This window comes from Cavia porcellus, unplaced genomic scaffold, assembly GCF_034190915.1.
Source record: "Cavia porcellus strain 051 isolate PalLab524CR breed Dunkin Hartley unplaced genomic scaffold, mCavPor4.1 scaffold_37, whole genome shotgun sequence".
In the NCBI taxonomy this organism is placed as follows: Eukaryota; Metazoa; Chordata; class Mammalia; order Rodentia; family Caviidae; genus Cavia; species Cavia porcellus.
Genome location: NW_026947520.1, coordinates 1,649,981 through 1,676,651, shown reverse-complemented (window position 1 = coordinate 1,676,651; position 26,671 = coordinate 1,649,981).

Genomic DNA, 26,671 nt, shown 5'->3' with positions numbered 1-26,671 from the left:
TGTTACATTACATTCACTAGTAGGAGTGAGAAAAACATCACGGGGTGGTGCGCATTGTATGGGTGTGTGTTACATTACCTTCACTAGTAGGAGTGAGAAAAACATCACGGGGTGGTGCGCATTGTATGGGTGTGTGTTACATTAGATTCACTACTAGGATTGAGAAAAACATCACGGGGTGGTGCGCATTGTATGGGTGTGTGTTACATTAGATTCACTACTAGGATTGAGAAAAACATCACGGGGTGGTGCGCATTGTATGGGTGTGTGTTACATTAGATTCACTAGTAGGAGTGAGAAAAACATCACGGGGTGGTGCGCATTGTATGGATGTGTGTTACATTAGATTCACTAGTAGGAGTGAGAAAAACATCACGGGGTGGTGCGCATTGTATGGATGTGTGTTACATTAGATTCACTAGTAGGAGTGAGAAAAACATCACGGGGTGGTGCGCATTGTATGGGTGTGTGTTACATTAGATTCACTACTAGGAGTTAGAAAAACATCACGGGGTGTTGCGCATTGTATGGGTGTGTGTTACATTACATTCACTAGTAGGAGTGAGAAAAACATCACGGGGTGGTGCGCATTGTATGGGTGTGTGTTACATTACATTCACTAGTACGAGTGAGAAAAACATCACGGGGTGGTGCGCATTGTATGGGTGTGTGTTACATTACATTCACTAATAGGAGTGAGAAAAACATCACGGAGTGGTGCGCATTGTATGGGTGTGTGTTACATTAGATTCAGTAGTAGGAGTGAGAAAAACATCACGGGGTGGTGCGCATTGTATGGGTGTGTGTTACATTAGATTCAGTAGTAGGAGTGAGAAAAACATCACGGGGTGGTGCGCATTGTATGGGTGTGTGTTACATTACATTCACTAGTAGGAGTGAAAAAAACATCACGGGGTGTTGCGCATTGTATGGGTGTGTGTTACATTAGATTCACTAGTATTAGTGAGAAAAACATCACGGGGTGGTGCGCATTGTATGGGTGTGTGTTACATTACATTCACTAATAGGAGTGAGAAAAACATCACGGGGTGGTGCGCATTGTATGGGTGTGTGTTACATTACATTCACTAAGAGGAGTGAGAAAAACATCACGGGGTGGTGCGCATTGTATGGGTGTGTGTTACATTACATTCACTAGTAGGAGTGAGAAAAACATCAGGGGGTGGTGCGCATTGTATGGGTGTGTGTTACATTAGGTTCACTAGTAGGAGTGAGAAAAACAATACAGGGTGGTGCGCATTGTGTGGGTGTGTGTTACATTACATTCACTAGTAGGAGTGAGAAAAACATCACGGGGTGGTGCGCATTGTATGGGTGTGTGTTACATTACATTCACTAGTAGGAGTGAGAAAAACATCACGGGCTGGTGTGCATTGTATGGGTGTGTGTTACATTACATTCACTAGTAGGAGTGAGAAAAACATCACGGGCTGGTGTGCATTGTATGGGTGTGTGTTACATTACATTCACTAGTAGGAGTGAGAAAAACATCACGGGGTGGTGCGCATTGTATGGGTGTGTGTTACATTAGATTCACTAGTAGGAGTGAGAAAAACATCACGGGGTGGTGCGCATTGTATGGGTGTGTGTTACATTAGATTCACTAATAGGAGTGAGAAAAACATCACGGGGTGGTGCGCATTGTATGGGTGTGTGTTACATTACATTAACTAGTAGGAGTGAGAAAAACATCACGGGTGGTGCGCATTGTATGGGTGTGTGTTACATTACATTCACTAGTAGGAGTGAGAAAAACATCATGGGGTGGTGCGCATTGTATGGGTGTGTGTTACATTACATTCACTAGTAGGAGTGAGAAAAACATCACGGGGTGGTGCGCATTGTATGGGTGTGTGTTACATTACATTCACTAGTAGGAGTGGGAAAAACATCACGGGGTGGTGCGCATTGTATGGGTGTGTGTTACATTACATTCACTAGTAGGAGTGAGAAAAACATCACGGGCTGGTGCGCATTGTATGGGTGTGTGTTACATTACATTCACTAGTAGGAGTGAGAAAAACATCACGGGGTGGTGCGCATTGTATGGGTGTGTGTTACATTACATTCACTAGTAGGAGTGAGAAAAACATCACGGGGTGGTGCGCATTGTATGGGTGTGTGTTACATTACATTCACTAGTAGGAGTGAGAAAAACATAACGGGGTGGTGCGCATTGTATGAGTGTGTGTTACATTACCTTCACTAGTAGGAGTGAGAAAAACATCACGGGGTGGTGCGCGTTGTATGGGTGTGTGTTACATTAGATTCACTAGTAGGAGTGAGAAAAACATCACGGGGTGGTGCGCATTGTATGGGTGTGTGTTACATTACATTCACTAGTAGGAGTGAGAAAAACATCACGGGGTGGTGCGCATTGTATGGGTGTGTGTTACATTACATTCACTAGTAGGAGTGAGAAAAACATCATGGGTGGTGCGCATTGTATGGGTGTGTGTTACATTACATTCACTAGTAGGAGTGAGAAAAACATCACGGGGTGGTGCGCATTGTATGGGTGTGTGTTACATTACATTCACTAGTAGGAGTGAGAAAAACATCACGGGGTGGTGCGCATTGTATGGGTGTGTGTTACATTACATTCACTAGAAGGAGTGAGAAAAACATCACGGGGTGGTGCACATTGTATGGGTGTGTGTTACATTACATTCTCTAGTAGGAGTGAGAAAAACATCACGGACTGGTGCGCATTGTATGGGTGTGTGTTACATTACATTCACTAGTAGGAGTGAGAAAAACATCACGGGGTGGTGCGCATTGTATGGGTGTGTGTTACATTAGATTCACTAGTAGGAGTGAGAAAAACATCACGAGCTGGTGCGCATTGTATGGGTGTGTGACATTACATTCACTAGTAGGAGTGAGAAAAACATCACGGGGTGGTGCGCATTGTATGGGTGTGTGTTACATTACCTTCACTAGTAGGAGTGAGAAAAACATCACGGGGTGGTGCGCATTGTATGTGTGTGTGTTACATTAGATTCACTAGTAGGAGTGAGAAAAACATCACGGGGTGGTGCGCATTGTATGGGTGTGTGTTACATTAGAATCACTAGTAGGAGTGAGAAAAACTTCACGGGGTGGTGCGCATTGTATGGGTGTGTGTTACATTAGATTCACTAGTAGGAGTGAGAAAAACATCACGGGGTGGTGCGCATTGTATGGGTGTGTGTTACATTAGATTCACTACTAGGAGTGAGAAAAACATCACGGGGTGGTGCGCATTGTATGGGTGTGTGTTACATTACATTCACTAATAGGAGTGAGAAAAACATCGCGGGGTGGTGCGCATTGTATGGGTGTGTGTTACATTAGATTCACTAGTAGGAGTGAGAAAAACATGACGGGGTGGTGCGCAATGTATGGGTGTGTGTTACATTACATTCACTAGTAGGAGTGAGAAAAACATCACGGGGTAGTGCGCATTGTATGGGTGTGTGTTACATTACATTCACTAGTAGGAGTGAGAAAAACATCACGGGGTGGTGCGCATTGTATGGGTGTGTGTTACATTAGATTCACTAGTAGGAGTGAGAAAAACAGCACGGGGTGGTGCGCATTGTATGGGTGTGTGTTACATTACATTCACTAGTAGGAGTGAGAAAAACATCACGGGGTGGTGCGCATTGTATGGGTGTGTGTTACATTACCTTCACTAGTAGGAGTGAGAAAAACATCACGGGGTGGTGCGCATTGTATGGGTGTGTGTTACATTAGATTCACTACTAGGATTGAGAAAAACATCACGGGGTGGTGCGCATTGTATGGGTGTGTGTTACATTAGATTCACTAGTAGGAGTGAGAAAAACATCACGGGGTGGTGCGCATTGTATGGATGTGTGTTACATTAGATTCACTAGTAGGAGTGAGAAAAACATCACGGGGTGGTGCGCATTGTATGGATGTGTGTTACATTAGATTCACTAGTAGGAGTGAGAAAAACATCACGGGGTGGTGCGCATTGTATGGGTGTGTGTTACATTAGATTCACTACTAGGAGTTAGAAAAACATCACGGGGTGGTGCGCATTGTATGGGTGTGTGTTACATTAGATTCACTACTAGGAGTGAGAAAAACATCACGGGGTGTTGCGCATTGTATGGGTGTGTGTTACATTACATTCACTAGTAGGAGTGAGAAAAACATCACGGGGTGGTGCGCATTGTATGGGTGTGTGTTACATTACATTCACTAGTACGAGTGAGAAAAACATCACGGGGTGGTGCGCATTGTATGGGTGTGTGTTACATTACATTCACTAATAGGAGTGAGAAAAACATCACGGAGTGGTGCGCATTGTATGGGTGTGTGTTACATTAGATTCAGTAGTAGGAGTGAGAAAAACATCACGGGGTGGTGCGCATTGTATGGGTGTGTGTTACATTAGATTCAGTAGTAGGAGTGAGAAAAACATCACGGGGTGGTGCGCATTGTATGGGTGTGTGTTACATTACATTCACTAGTAGGAGTGAAAAAAACATCACGGGGTGTTGCGCATTGTATGGGTGTGTGTTACATTAGATTCACTAGTATTAGTTAGAAAAACATCACGGGGTGGTGCGCATTGTATGGGTGTGTGTTACATTACATTCACTAGTAGGAGTGAGAAAAACATCACGGGGTGGTGCGCATTGTATGGGTGTGTGTTACATTACATTCACTAGTAGGAGTGAGAAAAACATAACGGGGTGGTGCGCATTGTATGGGTGTGTGTTACATTACATTCACTAGTAGGAGTGAGAAAAACATCACGGGGTGGTGCGCATTGTATGGGTGTGTGTTACATTACATTCACTAGTAGGAGTGAGAAAAACATAACGGGGTGGTGCGCATTGTATGAGTGTGTGTTACATTACCTTCACTAGTAGGAGTGAGAAAAACATCACGGGGTGGTGCGCGTTGTATGGGTGTGTGTTACATTAGATTCACTAGTAGGAGTGAGAAAAACATCACGGGGTGGTGCGCATTGTATGGGTGTGTGTTACATTACATTCACTAGTAGGAGTGAGAAAAACATCACGGGGTGGTGCGCATTGTATGGGTGTGTGTTACATTACATTCACTAGTAGGAGTGAGAAAAACATCATGGGTGGTGCGCATTGTATGGGTGTGTGTTACATTACATTCACTAGTAGGAGTGAGAAAAACATCACGGGGTGGTGCGCATTGTATGGGTGTGTGTTACATTACATTCACTAGTAGGAGTGAGAAAAACATCACGGGGTGGTGCGCATTGTATGGGTGTGTGTTACATTACATTCACTAGAAGGAGTGAGAAAAACATCACGGGGTGGTGCACATTGTATGGGTGTGTGTTACATTACATTCTCTAGTAGGAGTGAGAAAAACATCACGGACTGGTGCGCATTGTATGGGTGTGTGTTACATTACATTCACTAGTAGGAGTGAGAAAAACATCACGGGGTGGTGCGCATTGTATGGGTGTGTGTTACATTAGATTCACTAGTAGGAGTGAGAAAAACATCACGAGCTGGTGCGCATTGTATGGGTGTGTGACATTACATTCACTAGTAGGAGTGAGAAAAACATCACGGGGTGGTGCGCATTCTATGGGTGTGTGTTACATTACCTTCACTAGTAGGAGTGAGAAAAACATCACGGGGTGGTGCGCATTGTATGGGTGTGTGTTACATTAGATTCACTAGTAGGAGTGAGAAAAACATCACGGGGTGGTGCGCATTGTATGGGTGTGTGTTACATTAGAATCACTAGTAGGAGTGAGAAAAACTTCACGGGGTGGTGCGCATTGTATGGGTGTGTGTTACATTAGATTCACTAGTAGGAGTGAGAAAAACATCACGGGGTGGTGCGCATTGTATGGGTGTGTGTTACATTAGATTCACTACTAGGAGTGAGAAAAACATCACGGGGTGGTGCGCATTGTATGGGTGTGTGTTACATTACATTCACTAATAGGAGTGAGAAAAACATCGCGGGGTGGTGCGCATTGTATGGGTGTGTGTTACATTAGATTCACTAGTAGGAGTGAGAAAAACATGACGGGGTGGTGCGCAATGTATGGGTGTGTGTTACATTACATTCACTAGTAGGAGTGAGAAAAACATCACGGGGTAGTGCGCATTGTATGGGTGTGTGTTACATTACATTCACTAGTAGGAGTGAGAAAAACATCACGGGGTGGTGCGCATTGTATGGGTGTGTGTTACATTAGATTCACTAGTAGGAGTGAGAAAAACAGCACGGGGTGGTGCGCATTGTATGGGTGTGTGTTACATTACATTCACTAGTAGGAGTGAGAAAAACATCACGGGGTGGTGCGCATTGTATGGGTGTGTGTTACATTACCTTCACTAGTAGGAGTGAGAAAAACATCACGGGGTGGTGCGCATTGTATGGGTGTGTGTTACATTAGATTCACTACTAGGATTGAGAAAAACATCACGGGGTGGTGCGCATTGTATGGGTGTGTGTTACATTAGATTCACTACTAGGATTGAGAAAAACATCACGGGGTGGTGCGCATTGTATGGGTGTGTGTTACATTAGATTCACTAGTAGGAGTGAGAAAAACATCACGGGGTGGTGCGCATTGTATGGATGTGTGTTACATTAGATTCACTAGTAGGAGTGAGAAAAACATCACGGGGTGGTGCGCATTGTATGGATGTGTGTTACATTAGATTCACTAGTAGGAGTGAGAAAAACATCACGGGGTGGTGCGCATTGTATGGGTGTGTGTTACATTAGATTCACTACTAGGAGTTAGAAAAACATCACGGGGTGGTGCGCATTGTATGGGTGTGTGTTACATTATATTCACTACTAGGAGTGAGAAAAACATCACGGGGTGTTGCGCATTGTATGGGTGTGTGTTACATTACATTCACTAGTAGGAGTGAGAAAAACATCACGGGGTGGTGCGCATTGTATGGGTGTGTGTTACATTACATTCACTAGTACGAGTGAGAAAAACATCACGGGGTGGTGCGCATTGTATGGGTGTGTGTTACATTACATTCACTAATAGGAGTGAGAAAAACATCACGGAGTGGTGCGCATTGTATGGGTGTGTGTTACATTAGATTCAGTAGTAGGAGTGAGAAAAACATCACGGGGTGGTGCGCATTGTATGGGTGTGTGTTACATTAGATTCAGTAGTAGGAGTGAGAAAAACATCACGGGGTGGTGCGCATTGTATGGGTGTGTGTTACATTACATTCACTAGTAGGAGTGAAAAAAACATCACGGGGTGTTGCGCATTGTATGGGTGTGTGTTACATTAGATTCACTAGTATTAGTTAGAAAAACATCACGGGGTGGTGCGCATTGTATGGGTGTGTGTTACATTAGATTCAGTAGTAGGAGTGAGAAAAACATCACGGGGTGGTGCGCATTGTATGGGTGTGTGTTACATTAGATTCAGTAGTAGGAGTGAGAAAAACATCACGGGGTGGTGCGCATTGTATGGGTGTGTGTTACATTACATTCACTAGTAGGAGTGAAAAAAACATCACGGGGTGTTGCGCATTGTATGGGTGTGTGTTACATTAGATTCACTAGTATTAGTTAGAAAAACATCACGGGGTGGTGCGCATTGTATGGGTGTGTGTTACATTACATTCACTAATAGGAGTGAGAAAAACATCACGGGGTGGTGCGCATTGTATGGGTGTGTGTTACATTACATTCACTAAGAGGAGTGAGAAAAACATCACGGGGTGGTGCGCATTGTATGGGTGTGTGTTACATTACATTCACTAGTAGGAGTGAGAAAAACATCAGGGGGTGGTGCGCATTGTATGGGTGTGTGTTACATTAGGTTCACTAGTAGGAGTGAGAAAAACAATACGGGGTGGTGCGCATTGTATGGGTGTGTGTTACATTACATTCACTAGTAGGAGTGAGAAAAACATCACGGGGTGGTGCGCATTGTATGGGTGTGTGTTACATTACATTCACTAGTAGGAGTGAGAAAAACATCACGGGCTGGTGTGCATTGTATGGGTGTGTGTTACATTACATTCACTAGTAGGAGTGAGAAAAACATCACGGGCTGGTGCGCATTGTATGGGTGTGTGTTACATTACATTCACTAGTAGGAGTGAGAAAAACATCACGGGGTGGTGCGCATTGTATGGGTGTGTGTTACATTAGATTCACTAGTAGGAGTGAGAAAAACATCACGGGGTGGTGCGCATTGTATGGGTGTGTGTTACATTAGATTCACTAATAGGAGTGAGAAAAACATCTTGGGGTGGTGCGCATTGTATGGGTGTGTGTTACATTACATTAACTAGTAGGAGTGAGAAAAACATCACGGGTGGTGCGCATTGTATGGTTGTGTGTTACATTACATTCACTAGTAGGAGTGGGAAAAACATCACGGGGTGGTGCGCATTGTATGGGTGTGTGTTACATTACATTCACTAGTAGGAGTGAGAAAAACATCACGGGGTGGTGCGCATTGTATGGGTGTGTGTTACATTACATTCACTAGTAGGAGTGAGAAAAACATCACGGGGTGGTGCACATTGTATGGGTGTGTGTTACATTACATTCACTAGTAGGAGTGAGAAAAACATCACGGGCTGGTGCGCATTGTATGGGTGTGTGTTACATTACATTCACTAGTAGGAGTGAGAAAAACATCACGGGGTGGTGCGCATTGTATGGGTGTGTGTTACATTACATTCTCTAGTAGGAGTGAGAAAAACATCACGGGGTGGTGCGCATTGTATGGGTGTGTGTTACATTAGATTCACTAGTAGGAGTGAGAAAAACATCACGGAGTGGTGCGCATTGTATGGGTGTGTGTTACATTAGATTCACTAGTAGGAGTGAGAAAAACATCACGGGGTCGTGCGCATTGTATGGGTGTGTGTTACATTAGATTCACTAGTAGGAGTGAGAAAAACATCACGGGGTGGTGCGCATTGTATGGGTGTGTGTTACATTACATTCACTAGTAGGAGTGAGAAAAACATCACGGGTGGTGCGCATTGTATGGGTGTGTGTTACATTACATTCACTAGTAGGAGTGAGAAAAACATCACGGGGTGGTGCGCATTGTATGGGTGTGTGTTACATTACATTCACTAGTAGGAGTGAGAAAAACATCACGGGGTGGTGCGCATTGTATGGGTGTGTGTTACATTACATTCACTAGTAGGAGTGAGAAAAACATCACGGGGTGGTGCGCATTGTATGGGTGTGTGTTACATTACCTTCACTAGTAGGAGTGAGAAAAACATCACGGGGTGGTGCGCATTGTATGGGTGTGTGTTACATTAGATTCACTACTAGGATTGAGAAAAACATAACGGGGTGGTGCGCATTGTATGGGTGTCTGTTACATTACCTTCACCAGTAGGAGTGAGAAAAACATCACGGGGTGGTGCGCATTGTATGGGTGTGTGTTACATTACCTTCACTATTAGGAGTGAGAAAAACATCACGGGGTGGTGCGCATTGTATGGGTGTGTGTTACATTAGATTCACTAGTAGGAGTGAGAAAAACATCACGGGGTGGTGCGCATTGTATGGGTGTGTGTTACATTAGATTCACTAGTAGGAGTGAGAAAAACATCACGGGGTGGTGCGCATTGTATGGGTGTGTGTTACATTAGATTCACTACTAGGATTGAGAAAAACATCACGGGGTGGTGCGCATTGTATGGGTGTGTGTTACATTAGATTCACTAGTAGGAGTGAGAAAAACATCACGGGGTGGTGCGCATTGTATGGGTGTGTGTTACATTAGATTCACTACTAGGAGTGAGAAAAACATCACGGTGTGGTGCGCATTGTATGGGTGTGTGTTACATTAGATTCACTAGTAGGAGTGAGAAAAACATCACGGGGTGGTGCGCATTGTATGGGTGTGTGTTACACTAGATTCACTAGTAGGAGTGAGAAAAACATCACGGGGTGGTGCGCATTGTATGGGTGTGTGTTACATTAGATTCACTACTAGGAGTGAGAAAAACATCACGGGGTGGTGCGCATTGTATGGGTGTGTGTTACATTAGATTCACTAGTAGGAGTGAGAAAAACATGACGGGGTGGTGCGCAATATATGGGTGTGTGTTACATTAGATTCACTAGCAGGAGTGAGAAAAACATCACGGGGTGGTGCGCATTGTATGGGTGTGTGTTACATTAGATTCACTAGTAGGAGTGAGAAAAACATCACGGGGTGGTGCGCATGGTATGGGTGTATGTTACATTAGATTCACTAGTAGGAGTGAGAAAAACATGATGGGGTGGTGCGCAATGTATGGGTGTGTGTTACATTAGATTCACTAGTAGGAGTGAGAAAAACATCACGGGGTGGTGCGCATGGTATGGGTGTGTGTTACATTACATTCACTAGTAGGAGTGAGAAAAACATCACGGGGCGGTGCGCATTGTATGGGTGTGTGTTACATTACATTCACTAGGAGGAGTGAGAAAAACATCACGGGGTGGTGCGCATTGTATGGGTGTGTGTTACATTAGATTCACTAGTAGGAGTGAGAAAAACATCACGGGGTGGTGCGCATTGTATGGGTGTGTGTTACATTACATTCACTAGTAGGAGTGAGAAAAACATCACGGGGTGGTGCGCATTGTATGGGTGTGTGTTACATTACATTCACTAGTAGGAGTGAGAAAAACATCACGTGGTGGTGCGCATTGTATGGGTGTGTGTTACATTAGATTCACTAGTAGGAGTGAAAAAAACATCACGGGGTGTTGCGCATTGTATGGGTGTGTGTTACATTAGATTCACTAGTAGGAGTGAGAAAAACATCACGGGGTGGTGTGCATTGTATGGGTGTGTGTTACATTACATTCACTAATAGGAGTGAGAAAAACATCACGGGGTCGTGCCCATTGTATGGGTGTGTGTTACATTACATTCACTAGTAGGAGTGAGAAAAACATCACGGGGTGGTGCGCATTGTATGTGTGTGTTACATTACATTCACTAGTAGGAGTGAGAAAAACATCACGGGGTGGTGCGCATTGTATGGGTGTGTGTTACATTAGATTCACTAGTAGGAGTGAGAAAAACATCACGGAGTGGTGCGCCATGTATGGGTGTGTGTTACATTACATTCACTAGTAGGAGTGAGAAAAACATCACGGGGTGGTGCGCATTGTATGGGTGTGTGTTACATTACATTCACTAGTAGGAGTGAGAAAAACATCACGGGGTGGTGCGCATTGTATGGGTGTGTGTTACATTTCATTCACTAGTAGGAGTGAGAAAAACGTCATGGGGTGGTGCGCATTGTATGGGTGTGTGTTACATTAGATTCACTACTAGGAGTGAGAAAAACATCACGGGGTGGTGCGCATTGTATGGGTGTGTGTTACATTAGATTCACTAGTAGGAGTGAGAAAAACATGACGGGGTGGTGCGCATTGTATTGGTGTGTGTTACATTAGATTCACTAGTAGGAGTGAGAAAAACATCACGGGGTGGTGCGCATGGTATGGGTGTATGTTACATTAGATTCACTAGTAGGAGTGAGAAAAACATGATGGGGTGGTGCGCAATGTATGGGTGTGTGTTACATTAGATTCACTAGTAGGAGTGAGAAAAACATCACGGGGTGGTGCGCATGGTATGGGTGTGTGTTACATTACATTCACTAGTAGGAGTGAGAAAAACATCACGGGGCGGTGCGCATTGTATGGGTGTGTGTTACATTACATTCACTAGGAGGAGTGAGAAAAACATCACGGGGTGGTGCGCATTGTATGGGTGTGTGTTACATTAGATTCACTAGTAGGAGTGAGAAAAACATCACGGGGTGGTGCGCATTGTATGGGTGTGTGTTACATTACATTCACTAGTAGGAGTGAGAAAAACATCACGGGGTGGTGCGCATTGTATGGGTGTGTGTTACATTACATTCACTAGTAGGAGTGAGAAAAACATCACGTGGTGGTGCGCATTGTATGGGTGTGTGTTACATTAGATTCACTAGTAGGAGTGAAAAAAACATCACGGGGTGTTGCGCATTGTATGGGTGTGTGTTACATTAGATTCACTAGTAGGAGTGAGAAAAACATCACGGGGTGGTGTGCATTGTATGGGTGTGTGTTACATTACATTCACTAATAGGAGTGAGAAAAACATCACGGGGTCGTGCCCATTGTATGGGTGTGTGTTACATTACATTCACTAGTAGGAGTGAGAAAAACATCACGGGGTGGTGCGCATTGTATGTGTGTGTTACATTACATTCACTAGTAGGAGTGAGAAAAACATCACGGGGTGGTGCGCATTGTATGGGTGTGTGTTACATTAGATTCACTAGTAGGAGTGAGAAAAACATCACGGAGTGGTGCGCCATGTATGGGTGTGTGTTACATTACATTCACTAGTAGGAGTGAGAAAAACATCACGGGGTGGTGCGCATTGTATGGGTGTGTGTTACATTACATTCACTAGTAGGAGTGAGAAAAACATCACGGGGTGGTGCGCATTGTATGGGTGTGTGTTACATTTCATTCACTAGTAGGAGTGAGAAAAACGTCATGGGGTGGTGCGCATTGTATGGGTGTGTGTTACATTACATTCACTAGTAGAAGTGAGAAAAACATCACGGGGTGGTGCGCATTGTATGGGTGTGTGTTACATTAGATTCACTACTAGGAGTGAGAAAAACATCACGGGGTGGTGCGCATTGTATGGGTGTGTGTTACATTAGATTCACTAGTAGGAGTGAGAAAAACATCACGAGGTGGTGCGAATTGTATGGGTGTGTGTTACATTACATTCACTAGTAGGAGTGAGAAAAACATCACGGGTGGTGCGCATTGTATGGGGGTGTGTTACATTACATTCACTAGTAAGAGTGAGAAAAACATCATGGGGTGGTGCGCATTGTATGGGTGTGTGTTACATTAGATTCACTAGTAGGAGTGAGAAATACAGCACGGGGTGGTGCGCATTGTATGGGTGTGTGTTACATTACATTCACTAGTAGGAGTGAGAAAAACATCACGGGGTGGTGCGCATTGTATGGGTGTGTGTTACATTACATTCACTAATAGGAGTGAGAAAAACATCACGGGGTGGTGCGCATTGTATGGGTGTGTGTTACATTAGATTCACTAGTAGGAGTGAGAAAAACATCACGGGGTGGTGCGCATTGTATGGGTGTGTGTTACATTAGATTCACTAGTAGGAGTGAGAAAAACATCACGGGGTGATGCGCATTGTATGGGTGTGTGTTACATTACATTCACTAGTAGGAGTGAGAAAAACATCACGGGTGGTGCGCATTGTATGGGTGTGTGTTACATTACATTCACTAGTAGGAGTGAGAAAAACATCACGGGGTGGTGCGCATTTTATGGGTGTGTGTTACATTACATTCACTAGTAGGAGTGAGAAAAACATCACGGGGTGGTGCGCATTGTATGGGTGTGTGTTACATTACATTCACTAGTAGGAGTGAGAAAAACATCACGGGGTGGTGCGCATTGTATGGGTGTGTGTTACATTACATTCACTAGTAGGAGTGAGAAAAACATCACGGGGTGGTGCGCATTGTATGGGTGTGTGTTACATTACATTCACTAGTAGGAGTGAGAAAAACATCACGGGGTGGTGCGCATTGTATGGGTGTGTGTTACATTACATTCACTAGTAGGAGTGAGAAAAACATCACGGGGTGGTGCGCATTGTATGGGTGTGTGTTACATTACATTCACTAGTAGGAGTGAGAAAAACATCACGGGGTGGTGCGCATTGTATGGGTGTGTGTTACATTACATTCACTAGTAGGAGTGAGAAAAACATCACGGGGTGGTGCGCATTGTATGGGTGTGTGTTACATTACATTCACTAGTAGGAGTGAGAAAAACATCACGGGGTGGTGCGCATTGTATGGGTGTGTGTTACATTACATTCACTAGTAGGAGTGAGAAAAACATCACGGGGTGGTGCGCATTGTATGGGTGTGTGTTACATTACATTCACTAGTAGGAGTGAGAAAAACATCACGGGGTGGTGCGCATTGTATGGGTGTGTGTTACATTAGATTCACTAGTAGGAGTGAGAAAAACATCACGGGGTGGTGCGCATTGTATGGGTGTGTGTTACATTAGATTCACTACTAGGAGTGAGAAAAACATCACGGGTTGGTGCGCATTGTATGGGTGTGTGTTACATTAGATTCACTAGTAGGAGTGAGAAAAACATGACGGGGTGGTGCGCAATGTATGGGTGTGTGTTACATTAGATTCACTAGCAGGAGTGAGAAAAACATCACGGGGTGGTGCGCATTGTATGGGTGTGTGTTACATTAGATTCACTAGTACGAGTGAGAAAAACATCACGGGGTGGTGCGCATGGTATGGGTGTGTGTTACATTAGATTCACTAGTAGGAGTGAGAAAAACATGATGGGGTGGTGCGCAATGTATGGGTGTGTGTTACATTAGATTCACTAGTAGGAGTGAGAAAAACATCACGGGGTGGTGTGCATGGTATGGGTGTGTGTTACATTACATTCACTAGTAGGAGTGAGAAAAACATCACGGGGCGGTGCGCATTGTATGGATGTGTGTTACATTACATTCACTAGGATGAGTGAGAAAAACATCACGGGGTGGTGCGCATTGTATGAGTGTGTGTTACATTAGATTCACTAGTAGGAGTGAGAAAAACATCACGGGGTGGTGCGCATTGTATGGGTGTGTGTTACATTACATTCACTAGTAGGAGTGAGAAAAACATCACGGGGTGGTGCGCATTGTATGGGTGTGTGTTACATTACATTCACTAGTAGGAGTGAGAAAAACATCACGTGGTGGTGCGCATTGTATGGGTGTGTGTTACATTAGATTCACTAGTAGGAGTGAAAAAAACATCACGGGGTGTTGCGCATTGTATGGGTGTGTGTTACATTAGATTCACTAGTAGGAGTGAGAAAAACATCACGGGGTGGTGCGCATTGTATGGGTGTGTGTTACATTACATTCACAAGTAGGAGTGAGAAAAATATCACGGGGTGGTGCGCATTGTATGGGTGTGTGTTACATTACATTCACTAGTAGGAGTGAGAAAAACATCACGGGGTGGTGCGCATTGTATGGGTGTGTGTTACATTACATTCACTAGTAGGAGTGAGAAAAACATCACGGGGTGGTCCGCATTGTATGGGTGTGTGTTACATTAGATTCACTAGTAGGAGTGAGAAAAACATCACGGGATGGTGCGCATTGTATGGGTGTGTGTTACATTACATTCACTAGTAGGAGTGAGAAAACATCACGGGGTGGTGCGCATTGTATGGGTGTGTGTTACATTAGATTCACTAGTAGGAGTGAGAAAAACATCACGGGGTGGTGCGCATTGTATGGGTGTGTGTTACATTAGATTCACTAGTAGGAGTGAGAAAAACATCACGGGTGGTGCGCATTGTATGGGTGTGTGTTACATTACATTCACTAGTAGGAGTGAGAAAAACATCACGGGGTGGTGCGCATTTTATGGGTGTGTGTTACATTACATTCACTAGTAGGAGTGAGAAAAACATCACGGGGTGGTGCGCATTTTATGGGTGTGTGTTACATTACATTCACTAGTAGCAGTGAGAAAAACATCACGGGGTGGTGCGCATTGTATGGGTGTGTGTTACATTACATTCACTAGTAGGAGTGAGAAAATCATCACGGGGTGGTGCGCATTGTATGGGTGTGTGTTACATTACATTCACTAGTAGGAGTGAGAAAAACATCACGGGGTGGTGCGCATTGTATGGGTGTGTGTTACATTACATTCACTAGTAGGAGTGAGAAAAACATCACGGGGTGGTGCGCATTGTATGGGTGTGTGTTACATTACATTCACTAGTAGGAGTGAGAAAAACATCACGGGGTGGTGCGCATTGTATGGGTGTGTGTTACATTACCTTCAGTAGTAGGAGTGAGAAAAACATCACGTGGTGGTGCGCATTGTATGGGTGTGTGTTACATTAGATTCACTACTAGGATTGAGAAAAACATCACGGGGTGGTGCGCATTGTATGGGTGTGTGTTACATTACATTCACTAGTAGGAGTCAGAAAAACATCACGGGGTGGTGCGCATTGTATGGGTGTGTGTTACATTAGATTCACTAGTAGGAGTGAGAAAAACATCACGGGGTGGTGCGCATTGTATGGGTGTGTGTTACATTAGATTCAATAGTAGGAGTGAGAAAAACATCACGGGGTGGTGCGCATTGTATGGGTGTGTGTTACATTAGATTCACTAGTAGGAGTGAGAAAAACATCACGGGGTGGTGCGCATTGTATGGGTGTGTGTTACATTAGATTCACTAGTAGGAGTGAGAAAAACATCACGGGTGGTGCGAATTGTATGTGTGTGTGTTACATTACATTCACTAGTAGGAGTGAGAAAAACATCACGGGGTGGTGCGCATTTTATGGGTGTGTGTTACATTACATTCACTAGTAGGAGTGAGAAAAACATCACGGGGTGGTGCGCATTGTATGGGTGTGTGTTACATTACATTCACTAGTAGGAGTGAGAAAAACATCACGGGGTGGTGCACATTGTATGGGTGTGTGTTACATTACATTCACTAGTAGGAGTGAGAAAAACATCACGGGGTGGTGCGCATTGTATGGGTGTGTGTTACATTACATTCACTAGTAGGAGTGAGAAAAACATCACGGGGTGGTGCGCATTGTATGGGTGTGTGTTACATTACATTCACTAGTAGGAGTGAGAAAAACATCACGGGGTGGTGCGCATTGTATGGGTGTGTGTTACATTACATTCACTAGTAGGAGTGAGAAAAACATCACGGGGTGGTGCGCATTGTATGGGTGTGTGTTACATTACCTTCACTAGTAGGAGTGAGAAAAACATCACGGGGTGGTGCGCATTGTATGGGTGTGTGTTACATTAGATTCACTACTAGGATTGAGAAAAACATCACGGGGTGGTGCGCATTGTATGGGTGTGTGTTACATTACATTCACTAGTAGGAGTGAGAAAAACATCACGGGGTGGTGCGCATTGTATGGGTGTGTGTTACATTAGATTCACTACTAGGATTGAGAAAAACATCACGGGGTGGTGCGCATTGTATGGGTGTGTGTTCCATTAGATTCACTAGTAGGAGTGAGAAAAACACGGGGTGGTGCGCATTGTATGGGTGTGTGTTACATTAGATTCACTACTAGGAGTGAGAAAAACATCACGTGGTGGTGCGCATTGTATGGGTGTGTGTTACATTAGATTCACTAGTAGGAGTGAGAAAAACATCACGGGGTGGTGCGCATTGTATGGGTGTGTGTTACACTAGATTCACTACTAGGAGTGAGAAAAACATCACGGGGTGGTGCGCATTGTATGGGTGTGTGTTACATTACATTCACTAGTAGGAGTGAGAAAAACATCACGGGGTGGTGCGCATTGTATGGGTGTGTGTTACATTACATTCACTAGTAGGAGTGAGAAAAACATCACGGGATGGTGCGCATTGTATGGGTGTGTGTTACATTAGATTCACTAGCAGGAGTGAGAAAAACATCACGGGGTGGTGCGCATTGTATGGGTGTGTGTTACATTAGATTCACTAGTAGGAGTGAGAAAAACATCACGGGGTGGTGCGCATTGTATGGGTGTGTGTTACATTACATTCACTAGTAGGAGTGAGAAAAAATCACGGAGTGGTGCGCATTGTATGGGTGTGTGTTACATTACATTCACTAGTAGGAGTGAGAAAAACATCACGGGTGGTGCGCATTGTATGGGTGTGTGTTACATTACATTCACTAGTAGGAGTGAGAAAAACATCACGGGGTGGTGCGCATTGTATGGGTGTGTGTTACATTACATTCACTAGTAGGAGTGAGAAAAACATCACGGGGTGGTGCACATTTTATGGGTGTGTGTTACATTAGATTCACTAGTAGGAGTGAGAAAAACATCACGGGGTGGTGCGCATTGTATGGGTGTGTGTTACATTACATTCACTAGTAGGAGTGAGAAAAACATCACGGGGTGGTGCGCATTGTATGGGTGTGTGTTACATTACATTCACTAGTAGGAGTGAGAAAAACATCACGGGGTGGTGCGCATTGTATGGGTGTGTGTTACATTACCTTCACTAGTAGGAGTGAGAAAAACATCACGGGGTGGTGCGCATTGTATGGGTGTGTGTTACATTACATTCACTAGTAGGAGTGAGAAAAACATCACGGGGTGGTGCGCATTGTATGGGTGTGTGTTACATTACATTCACTAGTAGGAGTGAGAAAAACATCACGGGGTGGTGCGCATTGTATGGGTGTGTGTTACATTACATTCACTAGTAGGAGTGAGAAAAACATCATGGGGTGGTGCGCATTGTATGGGTGTGTGTTACATTACATTCACTAGTAGGAGTGAGAAAAACATCACGGGGTGGTGCGCATTGTATGGGTGTGTGTTACATTAGATTCACTAGTAGGAGTGAGAAAAACATCACGGGGTGGTGCGCATTGTATGGGTGTGTGTTACATTAGATTCACTAGTAGGAGTGAGAAAAACATCACGGGGTGGTGCGCATTGTATGGGTGTGTGTTACATTAGATTCACTAGTAGGAGTGAGAAAAACATCACGGGGTGGTGCGCATTGTATGGGTGTGTCTTACATTACATTCACTAGTAGGAGTGAGAAAAACATCACGGGTGGTGCGCATTGTATGGGTGTGTGTTACATTACATTCACTAGTAGGAGTGAGAAAAACATCACGGGGTGGTGCGCATTTTATGGGTGTGTGTTACATTACATTCACTAGTAGGAGTGAGAAAAACATCACGGGGTGGTGCGCATTGTATGGGTGTGTGTTACATTACATTCACTAGTAGGAGTGAGAAAAACATCACGGGTTGGTGCACATTGTATGGGTGTGTGTTACATTACATTCACTAGTAGGAGTGAGAAAAACATCACGGGGTGGTGCGCATTGTATGGGTGTGTGTTACATTACATTCACTAGTTGGAGTGAGAAAAACATCACGGGGTGGTGCGCATTGTATGGGTGTGTGTTACATTGCATTCACTAGTAGGAGTGAGAAAAACATCACGGGGTGGTGCGCATTGTATGGGTGTGTGTTACATTACATTCACTAGTAGGAGTGAGAAAAACATCACGGGGTGGTGCGCATTGTATGGGTGTGTGTTACATTACCTTCACTAGTAGGAGTGAGAAAAACATCACGGGGTGGTGCGCATTGTATGGGTGTGTGTTACATTAGATTCACTACTAGGATTGAGAAAAACATCACGGGGTGGTGCGCATTGTATGGGTGTGTGTTACATTTGATTCACTAGTAGGAGTGAGAAAAACATCACGGGGTGGTGCGCATTGTATGGGTGTGTGTTACATTAGATTCACTACTAGGATTGAGAAAAACATCACGGGGTGGTGCGCATTGTATGGGTGTGTGTTACATTAGATTCACTAGTAGGAGTGAGAAAAACATCACGGGGTGGTGCGCATTGTATGGGTGTGTGTTACATTAGATTCACTACTAGGAGTGAGAAAAACATCACGGGGTGGTGCGCATTGTATGGGTGTGTGTTACATTAGATTCACTAGTAGGAGTGAGAAAAACATCACGGGGTGGTGCGCATTGTATGGGTGTGTGTTACACTAGATTCACTACTAGGAGTGAGAAAAACATCACGGGGTGGTGCGCATTGTATGGGTGTGTGTTACATTACATTCACTAGTAGGAGTGAGAAAAACATCACGGGGTGGTGCGCATTGTATGGGTGTGTGTTACATTAGATTCACTAGTAGGAGTGAGAAAAACATCACGGGGTGGTGCGCATTGTATGGGTGTGTGTTACATTAGATTCACTAGTAGGAGTGAGAAAAACATCACGGGGTGGTGCGCACTGTATGGGTGTGTGTTACATTAGATTCACTAGTAGGAGTGAGAAAAACATCACGGAGTGGTGCGCATTTTATGGGTGTGTGTTACATTACATTCACTAGTAGGAGTGAGAAAAACATCACGGGTGGTGCGCATTGTATGGGTGTGTGTTACATTACATTCACTAGTAGGAGTGAGAAAAACATCACGGGGTGGTGCGCATTTTATGGGTGTGTGTTACATTACATTCACTAGTAGGAGTGAGAAAAACATCACGGGGTGGTGCGCATTGTATGGGTGTGTGTTACATTACATTCACTAGTAGGAGTGAGAAAAACATCACGGGGTGGTGCACATTGTATGGGTGTGTGTTACATTAGATTCACTAGTAGGAGTGAGAAAAACATCACGGGGTGGTGCGCATTGTATGGGTGTGTGTTACATTACATTCACTAGTAGGAGTGAGAAAAACATCACGGGGTGGTGCGCATTGTATGGGTGTGTGTTACATTACATTCACTAGTAGGAGTGAGAAAAACATCACGGGGTGGTGCGCATTGTATGGGTGTGTGTTACATTACATTCACTAGTAGGAGTGAGAAAAACATCACGGGGTGGTGCGCATTGTATGGGTTTGTGTTACATTACCTTCACTAGTAGGAGTGAGAAAAACATCACGGGGTGGTGCGCATTGTATGGGTGTGTGTTACATTAGATTCACTACTAGGATTGAGAAAAACATCACGGGGTGGTGCGCATTGTATGGGTGTGTGTTACATTAGATTCACTAGTAGGAGTGAGAAAAACATCACGGGGTGGTGCGCATTGTATGGGTGTGTGTTACACTTGATTCACTACTAGGAGTGAGAAAAACATCACGGGGTGGTGCGCATTGTATGGGTGTGTGTTACATTAGATTCACTACTAGGAGTGAGAAAAACATCACGGGGTGGTGCGCATTGTATGGGTGTGTTACATTAGATTCACTAGTAGGAGTGAGAAAAACATGACGGGGTGGTGCGCAATGTATGGGTGTGTGTTACATTAGATTCACTAGCAGGAGTGAGAAAAACATCACTGGGTGGTGCGCATTGTATGGGTGTGTGTTACATTAGATTCACTAGCAGGAGTGAGAAAAACATCACGGGGTGGTGCGCATGGTATGGGTGTGTGTTACATTAGATTCACTAGTAGGAGTGAGAAAAACATGATGGGGTGGTGCGCAATGTATGGGTGTGTGTTACATTAGATTCACTAGTAGGAGTGAGAAAAACATCACGGGGTGTTGCGCATTGTATGGGTGTGTGTTACATTACATTCACTAGTAGGAGTGAGAAAAACATCACAGGGTGGTGCGCATGGTATGGGTGTGTGTTACATTACATTCACTAGTAGGAGTGAGAAAAACATCACGGGGTGATGCGCATTGTATGGGTGTGTGTTACATTACATTCACTAGGAGGAGTGAGAAAAACATCACGGGGTGGTGCGCATTGTATGGGTGTGTGTTACATTAGATTCACTAGTAGGAGTGAGAAAAACATCACGGGGTGGTGCGCATTGTATGGGTGTGTGTTACATTACATTCACTAGTAGGAGTGAGAAAAACATCACGGCGTGGTGCGCATTGTATGGGTGTGTGTTACATTACATTCACTAGTAGGAGTGAGAAAAACATCACGGGGTGGTGCGCATTGTATGGGTGTGTGTTACATTACATTCACTAGTAGGAGTGAGAAAAACATCACGGGGTGGTGCGCATTGTATGGGTGTGTGTTACATTACATTCACTAGTAGGAGTGAGAAAAACATCACGGGGTGGTGCGCATTGTATGGGTTTGTGTTACATTACCTTCACTAGTAGGAGTGAGAAAAACATCACGGGGTGGTGCGCATTGTATGGGTGTGTGTTACATTAGATTCACTACTAGGATTGAGAAAAACATCACGGGGTGGTGCGCATTGTATGGGTGTGTGTTACATTAGATTCACTAGTAGGAGTGAGAAAAACATCACGGGGTGGTGCGCATTGTATGGGTGTGTGTTACACTTGATTCACTACTAGGAGTGAGAAAAACATCACGGGGTGGTGCGCATTGTATGGGTGTGTGTTACATTAGATTCACTACTAGGAGTGAGAAAACATCACGGGGTGGTGCGCATTGTATGGGTGTGTTACATTAGATTCACTAGTAGGAGTGAGAAAAACATGACGGGGTGGTGCGCAATGTATGGGTGTGTGTTACATTAGATTCACTAGCAGGAGTGAGAAAAACATCACTGGGTGGTGCGCATTGTATGGGTGTGTGTTACATTAGATTCACTAGCAGGAGTGAGAAAAACATCACGGGGTGGTGCGCATTGTATGGGTGTGTGTTACATTACATTCACTAGCAGGAGTGAGAAAAACATCACGGGGTGGTGCGCATTGTATGGGTGTGTGTTACGTTACATTCACTAGCAGGAGTGAGAAAAACATCACGGGGTGGTGCGCATGGTATGGGTGTGTTACGTTACATTCACTAGCAGGAGTGAGAAAAACATCACGGGTGGTGCGCATGGTATGGGTGTGTGTTAGGTTACATTCACTAGTAGGAGTGAGAAAAACATCACGGGGTGGTGCGCATGGTATGGGTGTGTGTTACGTTACATTCACTAGTAGGAGTGAGAAAAACATCACGGGGTGGTGCGTATTGTATGGGTGTGTGTTACATTACAATCACTAGTAGGAGTGAGAAAAACATCACTGGGTGGTGCGCATTGTATGGGTGTGTGTTACGTTACATTCACTAGTAGGAGTGAGAAAAACATCAAGGGGTGGTGCGCATTGTATGGGTGTGTGTTACATTACATTCACTACCAGGAGTGACAAAAACATCACGGGGTGGTGCGCATTGTATGGGAGTGTGTTACATTACATTCACTAGCAGGAGTGAGAAAAACATCACGGGGTGGTGCGCATTGTATGGGTGTGTGTTACATTAGATTCACTAGCAGGAGTGAGAAAAACATCACGGGGTGGTGCGCATTGTATGGGTGTGTGTTACATTACATTCACTAGTAGGAGTGAGAAAAACATCACAGGGTGGTGCGCATTGTATGGGTGTGTGTTACATTACATTCACTAGTAGGAGTGAGAAAAACATCACGGGGTGGTGCGCATTGTATGGGTGTGTGTTACATTACATTCACTAGTAGGAGTGAGAAAAACATCACGGGGTGGTGCACATTGTATGGGTGTGTGTTACATTACATTCACTAGTAGGTGTGAGGAAAACATCACAGGATGGTGCGCATTTTAGTGGTGTGTGTTACATTAGATTTACTAGTAGGAGTGAAAAAACATCACAGTGTGGTGCGCAATGTATGGGTGTGTGTTACATTAGATTCACTAGTAGGAGTGAGAAAAACATCACGGGGTGGTGAGCATGGTATGGGTGTGTGTTACATTACATTCACTATTAGGAGTGAGAAAAACATCACGGGGTGGTTCGCATTGTATGGGTGTGTGTTACATTACATTCACTAGTAGGAGTGAGAAAAACATCACGGGGTGGTTCGCATTGTATGGGTGTGTGTTACATTACATTCACTAGTAGGAGTGAGAAAAACATCACGGGGTGGTGCGCATTGTATGGCTGTGTGTTACATTACATTCACTAATAGGAGTGAGAAAAACATCACGGGGTGGTGTGAATCGGAGGGTCTGAATTAGGATAGGCAGTGACTGGCAATGTAGAATGGAGAAAAGCGCCGCGGGGTGGTCAGCATGGGGAGGTCAGGGAACATGCAGTGGCAATGTAGGATAGGTTTCTGAAAAACATCACGGGTGGTGCGCATTATATGAGTGTGTGATACATTACATTCACTAATAGGAGTGAGCAAAACATCACGGGGTGGTTCGCATTGTATGGGTGTGTGTTACATTACATTCACTAGTAGGAGTGAGAAAAACATCACGGGGTGGTGCGCATTGTATGGGTGTGTGTTACATTACATTCACTAATAGGAGTGAGAAAAACATCGCGTGGTGGTGCGCATTGTATGGGTGTGTGTTACATTAGATTCACTAGTAGGAGTGAGAAAAACATGACGGGGTGGTGCGCAATGTATGGGTGTGTGTTACATTAGATTCACTAGTAGGAGTGAGAAAATCATCACGGGGTGGTGCGCATTGTATGGGTGTGTGTTACATTAGATTCACTAGTAGGAGTGAGAAAAACAGCACGGGGTGGTGCGCATGGTATGGGTGTGTGTTACATTAGATTCACTAGTAGGAGTGAGAAAAACATCACGGGGTGGTGCGCATGGTATGGGTGTGTGTTACATTACATTCACTAGGAGGAGTGAGAAAAACATCACGGAGTGGTGCGCATTGTATGGGTGTGTGTTACATTACATTCACTAGGAGGAGTGAGAAAAACATCACGGGGTGGTGCGCATTGTATGGGTGTGTGTTACATTAGATTCACTACTAGGAGTGAGAAAAACATCATGGGGTGGTGCGCATTGTATGGGTGTGTGTTACATTAGATTCACTAGTAGGAGTGAGAAAAACATCACGTGGTGGTGCGCATTGTATGGTTGTGTGTTACATTAGATTCACTAGTAGGAGTGAGAAAAACATCACGGGGTGGTGCGCATTTTATGGGTGTGTGTTACATTAGATTCACTAGTAGGAGTGAGAAAAACATCACGGGGTGGTGCGCATTGTATGGGTGTGTGTTACATTACATTCACTAGTAGGAGTGAGAAAAACATCACGGGGTGGTGCGCATTGTATGGGTGTGTGTTACATTACATTCACTAGTAGGAGTGAGAAAAACATCACGGGGTGGTGCGCATTTTATGGGTGTGTGTTACATTACATTCACTAGTAGGAGTGAGAAAAACATCACGGGGTGGTGCGCCATTGTATGGGTGTGTGTTACATTACATTCACTAGTAGGAGTGAGAAAAACATCACGGGGTGGTGCGCATTGTATGGCTGTGTGTTACATTACATTCACTAGTAGGAGTGAGAAAAACATCACGGTGTGGTGCGCATTGTATTGGTGTGTGTTACATTACATACACTAGTAGGAGTGAGAAAAACATCACGGGGTGGTGCGCATTGTATGGGTGTGTGTTACATTAGATTCACTAGTAGGAGTGAGAAAAACATCACGGGGTGGTGCGCATTGTATGGGTGTGTGTTACATTAGATTCCCTAGTAGGAATGAGAAAAACATCACGGGGTGGTGCGCATTGTATGGGTGTGTGTTACATTAGATTCACTACTAGGATTGAGAAAAACATCACGGGGTGGTGCGCATTGTATGGGTGTGTGTTACATTAGATTCACTAGTAGGAGTGAGAAAAACATCACGGGGTGGTGCGCATTGTATGGGTGTGTGTTACATTACAATCACTATTTGGAGTGAGAAAAACATCACGGGGTGGTGCGCATTGTATGGGTGTGTGTTACATTTCATTCACTAGTAGGAGTGAGAAAAACATCACGGGGTGGTGTGCATTTTATGGGTGTGTATTACATTACATTCACTAGTAGGAGTGAGAAAAACATCACGGGGTGGTGCGCATTGTATGGGTGTGTGTTACATTACATTCACTAGTAGGAGTGAGAAAAACATCACGGGGTGGTGCGCATTGTATGGGTGTGTGTTACATTACATTCACTAGTAGGAGTGAGAAAAACATCACGGGGTGGTGCGCATTGTATGGGCGTGTGTTACATTACATTCACTAGTAGGAGTGAGAAAAACATCACGGGGTGGTGCGCATTGTATGGGTGTGTGTTACATTACATTCACTAGTAGGAGTGAGAAAAAAATCACGGGGTGGTGCGCATTGTATGGGTGTGTGTTACATTACATTCAGTAGTAGGAGTGAGAAAAACATCACGGGGTGGTGCGCATTGTATGCGTGTGTGTTACATTAGATTCACTAGTAGGAGTGAGAAAAACATCACGGGGTGGTGCGCATTGTATGGGTGTGTGTTACATTACCTTCACTAGTAGGAGTGAGAAAAACATCACGGGGTGGTGCGCATTGTATGGGTGTGTGTTACATTACATTCACTAGGAGGAGTGAGAAAAACATCACGGGGTGGTGCGCATTGTATGGGTTTGTGTTACATTACATTCACTAGTAGGAGTGAGAAAAACATCACGGGGTGGTTCGCATTGTATGGGTGTGTGTTACATTACATTCACTAGTAGGAGTGAGAAAAACATCACGGGGTGGTGCGCATTGTATGGGTGTGTGTTACATTACATTCACTAGTAGGAGTGAGAAAAACATCACGGGGTGGTGCGCATTGTATGGGTGTGTGTTACATTACATTCAGTAGTAGGAGTGAGAAAAACATAACGGGGTGGTGCGCATTGTATGAGTGTGTGTTACATTACATTCAGTAGTAGGAGTGAGAAAAACATCACGGGGTGGTGCGCATTGTATGGGTGTGTGTTACATTACATTCACTAGCAGGAGTGAGAAAAACATCACGGGGTGGTGCGCATTGTATGGGTGTGTGTTACGTTACATTCACTAGCAGGAGTGAGAAAAACATCACGGGGTGGTGCGCATGGTATGGGTGTGTGTTACGTTACATTCACTAGCAGGAGTGAGAAAAACATCACGGGGTGGTGCGCATGGTATGGGTGTGTGTTAGGTTACATTCACTAGTAGGAGTGAGAAAAACATCACGGGGTGGTGCGCATGGTATGGGTGTGTGTTACGTTACATTCACTAGTAGGAGTGAG